This window comes from Cottoperca gobio, chromosome 9, assembly GCF_900634415.1.
Source record: "Cottoperca gobio chromosome 9, fCotGob3.1, whole genome shotgun sequence".
Lineage (NCBI taxonomy): Eukaryota > Metazoa > Chordata > Actinopteri > Perciformes > Bovichtidae > Cottoperca > Cottoperca gobio.
In genome coordinates this window covers 15,247,111-15,254,768 of record NC_041363.1, presented here as the reverse complement: position 1 = coordinate 15,254,768, position 7,658 = coordinate 15,247,111, and positions in this window count along the sequence as shown.

Sequence of the window (7,658 nt, the reverse complement as noted above, 5' to 3'; positions counted from 1 at the left end):
TACTGTTGGAGCTTGGATACACAATGGATGCATAAGGAGTATTACATTACAGTTCATTTAGCTGACGCTTTTGTCCAAAGCGACGTACAAAAAGTGCAAACAATCATGGAGATACAGCTCCGAACAGCAAGAATCTTCAATAGCTTCAAATAGGTACAATCGTATAAGTGAACACTGTCTTCAAATTAGCCAGTTTGAAGTGCAACAACATAAGTGCAACATGCAGAAACAATAGACTACAAATTCAACTATTAGCTATAAATAAGCCAAACCAATATAAGTGAAACATACAAAGAACAGTTCATTTGTTTCTTCATTCGCCGAGGTGCAGTCGAAACAGATGAGTTTTCAGTCTGCAACGGAAGGTGTGAAGACTGTCTGCTGTCCTGATATCAATGGGGAGGTCGTTCCACCATTTTGGAGCCAGGATAGCAAACAAGCGGGTTTTGTATGAGGGAAATCTGGGTCCCACTCGTAGTGAGGGAGTGGCGAGCCGATTGGTCGACGCAGAGCAAAGGGAACGCGCTGGGGTGTATGGTTCGACCATGGCCTGGATGTAGGAAGGGGCTGATCCATTCACAGCACGGTAGGCCAGCACCAGAGTCTTGAAGCAGATTTGGGCCGCCACTGGTAGCCAGTGAAGCGGTGTAGTGTGGGAGAACTTGGGTAGATTGTATAGCTGAGTATCCCAGCTTTCAACATCCTGTTTGGAGACATTGCAGATTAACATGTGTCCAGAAATAAAAGGAATTTTTTTAGTATCAGATTAAATAACATACAGTCGGTCTATGTTTTTTGTATTCCTTACGATAAATGTTTCAGTAGCTGGATGCATTTATTAAAAAAAGAGACAGTATTGTACTAGTCCAGTATTTTTAGAGATCATTATTCATGATAATGTTAAATAATTGCTCTAAAATGAAATTACATAATTAGAGCTGTGATGAATAACTTGTATTCAGTCCCAAATATACCACCATAGCTTTTGACTTAATGTGCTGAAAAACTTGAAAAGCCAAATATAAATGATCATCTGGAGTGTGTGGATGTTTACCTTCAGGTGGGAAGTAGGCATCGAAACAATGACATCATACTTTCATTAACACAATTATACAAATACATACATCCGTGCACAAACATAAATTCACACAGAAAAATGAGGTCGCCCCTAAATGGGATTATGATCCCATGCTGTGCTGGACCCTCTCTGCACTCACAACCCTCGTTAAGTGGTCAACCTCAATCTGTGAGAGACACTTGTGTGAACCAGACGCACATACTCTCTTTAAAAAAAGGTAGAAGGCGTGCTTGCCTGGGGCATAGGGTTAGGATAATTAACATCAGCCTTCACTGTTTCTCTTTCTTTTAGTCTTTCTTTGTCTCTGTTAACATTCCAGTAATATCAGACAGCCGTGGCGGCTGACTGAGTGGAGTCAAGTGCTTCAGTCCTCAGTCAGAGGAAATAAAGTGCAAGACAGACTGAGAGAACAGGCAGAGGTGAGAGGTAACGTGTCACTGTAGGTAAAAACAACATGGACAAAGCTCCTCAGCAGGAGTCAGACACTCATGGAAGATTCTAACAAAGACATTGCAATGGGCCTCTAGCAAAGGCTCCTATGTACACTGTGTATTTTTGGGCTTTCCGAGAGGAAAGTACAGAATCGCAAGAGAAACGTTGTGAAATGTATGGTCCTCAGTTCAGAACTATGAGGGTCATATCATCCAACCATTGGCTGATTTAAAGCTTTAGCAACCAAAGAAAACCTATGTCAAAGATTTAGGATTCAAATTCTCTTAATGTAACTGCTGCTGCATATGTAAACAAAAAGCGACCAAATTGAATACAGCATTAAATGACACAGAATACACTGGACGAGGCCTACATGATAATGTAAGCACCATTTTTTAATGATCTTTATTTGTATAAGTGTTTTTGTTTTGCTGCATTTTTGATTGATTACGCATGCTGATGATGAGTCTTTGCTTTGTTGTTGGCCTTAAAACTAATACGTTTTATTTTAACTGGAACTCACTTGGAACCATTCTGTTTTGGTTTACCATTGGCAAACCTCAGTTCGAGGTTCCAAGCCAGCTAAGTCGATACTGAAATGTGGAATTAAAACACTCCAGACCACTGAGTGGGAATTGTCTCTAGCGCGATATCCTGCCCACCATTTTTAAATAGCGAAGCTATCATCAATAGCTTGCGCAATTGTTTTTATTTACTTGACCCAGAATTTAATAAATAGCAGCCCACAAAACTGCGCCATGGCGAAGTGCAGACATTCCTCTGTTTGGATGCTGATGTAGGCAACCAGGAAAAGCCGGATAGAGCAATGCACACTGTGGCGCGTTGAAGATGCCAAACCATGTAGTGGAAATGAGGCATAAACTAAATATATTTAACGTCAATATAAAATGTGGGCTAATTGCAAAGAGATTGCATACTAAAGACATAAGTTAGTGGGCTGATAGGTCATTTATGAGTAAATTCTGTGAATATAAAAAGGTTTTAGGTGACATGTGTAGAAAATGTAATAGAATGTTTTCAACTGGATACCGGATTCACCTTTCCCTATATGGCTGCTTATACTGAGATACCCTTTTTATTCAACTATCTTACACTATATTTCTAATTAGTTCAGTTAGTTGAGGGCTCTGGAGTGCTGCTGGGGTTGTAAATGCAGCACTTGATCTATGAGGTCCAACAGAAATTGTTAGTTAGATAATCCAAGCTCCAAGAGCCACACCGGGTTCATTTAGGGATAAAAAATAATAAAAGAAAGATATGAATCAATTTAGTTTAACCTTGTTAATTACCTTGGAACCAGTCACTGAATTACTTGCCAAGCCTATATAACAAATATGTTCACGGCCTAATTTCTCAAGGGAAGACAGACAGCAATTTAGCCAAAGGCATCTAAAGGCAGACTACGATCATGGAGCAAAGCCATATGAATAAAGCATAAGTTTCACAACATAAGGCATCTTTAATAGCTGAAAAACTGCAGAGAGGAACAAGTACTTTGGGTGAAATGTGCAAAATATGATAGACATACACAAAATCTTACCAAGAACACTTGTTGTCCAGCAATGCTCCTTTCTCTGATTTTACTTGTCAATTTGTGAAAGCACCTAAAAATGGCCTCATAAAAAAGGCTGAGGGTCTTGAAAAGGTTAGGAGTCATCCTTTGGCGCTTTAAAATAATAATAATTCATAAAAGATGCTGATGCTCTGAGAAAGACGTCTGCTGGACACACCTCATCTGGTCTCTCTGATCATTTAGATTTTCCTGATTGGTTTAAAAAAGATTCAATTATTGCGGAATTCAATTTGAAATTACTTAAAAGCTCATTTGTGTAATAAAATAACAACACCAATAGCTACAAAATTAGACATAGTAAAAAAATAACAGGGTATATGTCATTTAACTTAACAATATAACGAGATGAAGTAGACCAACATTTGAATAGTTATGTAATTATTAACTTTTTCAGAGCAACATTACCACAGCTACGCAGATGACACTCAACTGACTCCGTCTTTCCCAGGTCTGAAACCCAGGTGGTGGGACGCAATTCTGCTTGTCTGGCTGACATCTTTCAGTGGATGGACACACACCACTTGAAACTCAACCTCGACAAGACCAAACTGCTTTTCCTTCCAGGGAAGGACTCTCTCATCCAAGACCTTACAATCAACATCGGCACCTCAGTTGTTTCCCCGACTCGGACTGCAAGGAATCTGGGTGTGACGCTGGACGACCAACTGTCCTTCAATGCCAGCATCGCAAGACACTCTTTACAACATCAGGAGGATACGTCCCCTACTGACCCAGAAGGCAACGCAGGTTCTTGTCCAGGCTCTTGTCATCTCACGCCTTGACTACTGCAATTCCCTCCTGGCTGGACTACCTGCATGTGCCATTCGACCTCTACAGCTCATCCAGAATGCAGCAGCCCGACTGGTCTTTAAACTACCCAAGTTCTCCCACACTACACCGCTCCTCGGCTCCCATCACTGATTACCAGTAGCTGCCCGAATGTGCTTCAAGTCTCTGGTGCTGGCCTACCGTGCTGTGAATGGATCAGGCCATTCCTACATCCAGGCCATGGTCAAACCATACACCCCAGCGGCCAATCGGCTCGGGACCCATATACTTCTCAAATAAAACCTGCCTGTTTGCTATCCTTTCTGTATGTAGCACTTAAATTGGTTTGCTTATTTGAAGCTAATGGTTGAATTTTGTATTCTATTATTTCTGTATGTTGCACTTACATTGGTTTGGCTTATTTGAACTGCACTTAAAATTATTTCACCTATTTGAAGCTAATGCACTTGCAAGAGTCTTGCTGTTCGGTATCATATCCTCATGATTGTTTTCACTTACTGCAAGTCGCTTTGGACAAAAAGCGTCAGCTAAATGTAATGTTATGTAATAATGTAATGTAATGTAAAAGTAACATCACAACAGGCCTTTCAATTAATGTATATTCATAGACTTCCAAGCACCTGGCACCTAAATGAATCTCATGGAGCATCTTTTATCACTCCGTCTCTACAAGGTAAGGTTATATTTCAGGGCTGTATGACAACCACTATACATTGTTTCACCATAATTGTGGCAGAAATGAATATACTTCAAATGTATCATCATTTAAAAAAATAATGATCTTGGTGAGTACACTTGCACAAAGTTGTCCAAGGTCCACTGTTAGGTCTCTCAATAACTTCACAAGAATAATGCAAATAGATTGTCTTCCCTCGACTTTCCACTTCATCACCACTAACCTCTTTCTTTAAAATAAACAAACTTAAAGTAAACATACCACAGACTTGAACATGAGCCTGCATGTTAGACCAGACACTGTTGAGGAAGAGTCCACACAGGCAACAGGCAGCTCATCCAGCTTCTTCTAATAGGCCTTCAAATGTTGGTTATATTTACATAAATTAATTACTAGTACCATGTGGTTAGACTAAGAGTGTTTGTCGAGAGGGTATACACGCCAACAGAGGAGGATGCATTTTTAACCTGTGTGCATGTGTGTCTTTTTGCACTCTCAGGCATGCAGATCTGGCTACTCAATGGCTCTAATGTCTCCTACTCTTATTTCATAAGAGAGAGTGGAAAACTCAGAGTCAGCACACTGGCATGAAGAGAGCCTGTGCTGGAAACAGATCAGGACACACATCTGCAAACCCCGCTGCAACAGTGTGTGTGTGTGTGCGTGTGCGTGTGTGCGTGTGTGTGTGTTGAGAAAGAAAGAGTGGGTATTTGTCTACACGTGTGTATGTATGAAATCAAGTGTGTGTATCGGCGCGAGGACAAGAAAGGTAAAGAGTGCAAGCAAGAGACTGAGTCCAGCAGAAACAGAGATAGTGTGTGCTGCACAGACCTGAAAATGTATACATTTGGAAAATGTCTGCTTTGCAGCATTCCACGCTGTGTGTGTGCACGCATGGGCATGCATCAGTTTGTCTAAGATATTAAAACTAATAGCTGTCAAGTAACATTTTTGCCCCCAAATCTAACTTTTTCATCTGTTGCTGCTGCTTGACTTCATTAAAATAACTGGTTGCTATGGTTGGTCATTTCAGAGAGAATTAATTCACGAGTCACGAACTAGTCACGAACTAGTCTGGATGTTAGTTTTAATTAATTGTTCAGTGCTTGCAGTTGTGTAATTCGGAATTCGGATTTCAATTCCATGTAAAATTATTTGAAAAAGTTGCTATCAACCCCCTTGTTGTTTTTTAGGAGGACTTAGTATACATGTGCAGCATGTACCTCTCTAATTTGACACTACAACCTGCTCTTTTTCTCTCTGTCAGACACACACACACACACACACACACACACACACACACACACACACACACACACACACACACACATCCTAACAACCATGCACTTTACTGAAAACACATGGATGTGTGTAAAATCTAATGGTTTCCAGAGTGCTGTTGAGCTGTCAAAGGATAAAGAACAGAACAGCAGTACTTAATGTTGCATGTGGGAGTGTAGCGCACACTGAGACAAAAACTGATGGAACTAACGTCTCTTAAAACTCCTCACCTCATCTATTAAAATATCTTGTATCTCAGCTACCTGGCTGATACTATAACAGCTGCTATTATGCTTGTCCTTCATCATGATTTCACGGCATTAATACTTACTAAGCAACAATAAATCCATTAAATATGGCTCAGCCATATTTAGGTGAATATTATCAAACTGTGCGCTCTTAAGAAAAAAGGTTTCTGATATGCAAAATGGTCAGTGTTAGAGGTTGTCGATTATATAAATTGGCCTCTAAACTAACTTCATCCTGTGGACGTAATAAAGATGCAACATTTTCTACAGATATGATTTAGTGCAATAAAAACATTTTGAAAAGGAATTAACTCCACCACTGCCAGGCAAAACAAACCCACATTTAAAACAAAATCGGAATCACTCAAAATGCAGATAGCCACAAAATGTGCAGAGTGTGTACGCAAATGTAAAGTTTGCACATTGCATTTGCTCACTGTGTGGTGTGTTTCCTAATTAAAACAGCAGAGGAGCAAAGGTGTTTTCCTGTGGTCAGTTCAACAGTCAGCCAATCGTCCAGGAAGAGCAAACATACTGAGAGAAGGAGCTGACATGAGAACCTTTAAACATTGAAAAATGATGATGCAGAGAAAAAAATGCAACACATAGATAGACAAAGAAAAGCTAACCTGTCAAAATATTGTTACAGCCAATGCTGGATGGCAATCATTTTCACTGAATTTAGTCATGCGTGTGTCAATAAATCAATAAACCTTTTTAGCGTATTTTTTAAATTGTTTGTGTCATTTAAATCAATAAGAATCAAAACCATAGTCTAGTGCCAGTTCCTTCAAAATAAAAGAAATACAAAAATAAACCTGGTTTTCTTTGTTTTATATTAATGTAAATTCATTCACTTTAGGTTTTGGTCATTATTCGAAAATTAAAAGATCAAAATAGTTTTCAAAAACTGACCATCTCTACAGAAAATCCTCATAGTTGCAATGATCTTGACATGCATCTCCAGTAAAATAGGCATATTATAGTCACTGAAGCGATTACGTGCCAAACTGATTTCAACGCTCTGTGCATAGATCAATACATCAGGCTATGTCAACAATGAGGCAACACTAGGCTACAGAATATCTCAGGGTTCAGCTGTACACTTCATCATTTAAAGGCATGATCAATTTTTCCATGACCCAGCATTTCTTGTCATTGCTATGTCAATCAATCAGAGGTTTCTATTTCTCCCTCAGGCTTTTATATGCATTAGTAGCCTATGCTGTTTACACCCGTCAAGACCAACCATGGCTGTCACTTCATGAGAAGTTGCAGCGGAATTTTAGACAATCTCACGTTTCTGTCATTTTAATTAACAGTGTGCATTACACCAAGCAGTAGGCTCAAAATACAAAATGTCCATGATTTTTTTTTAAAGATTTAGCAATGGGCAGCCTGAAATGTAAAAAAAAAAAAGGAATGCAATTTCAGGAAAGTTTCCCGAGTCGTGCGTATAAACTGCCTGACAAATAGAGTTTGGGAGATATGGATAAACGCAAAATAAAATACACAAGAATACAACAAATACAAACGCACTTACTTATTTCGAAGTCTCGA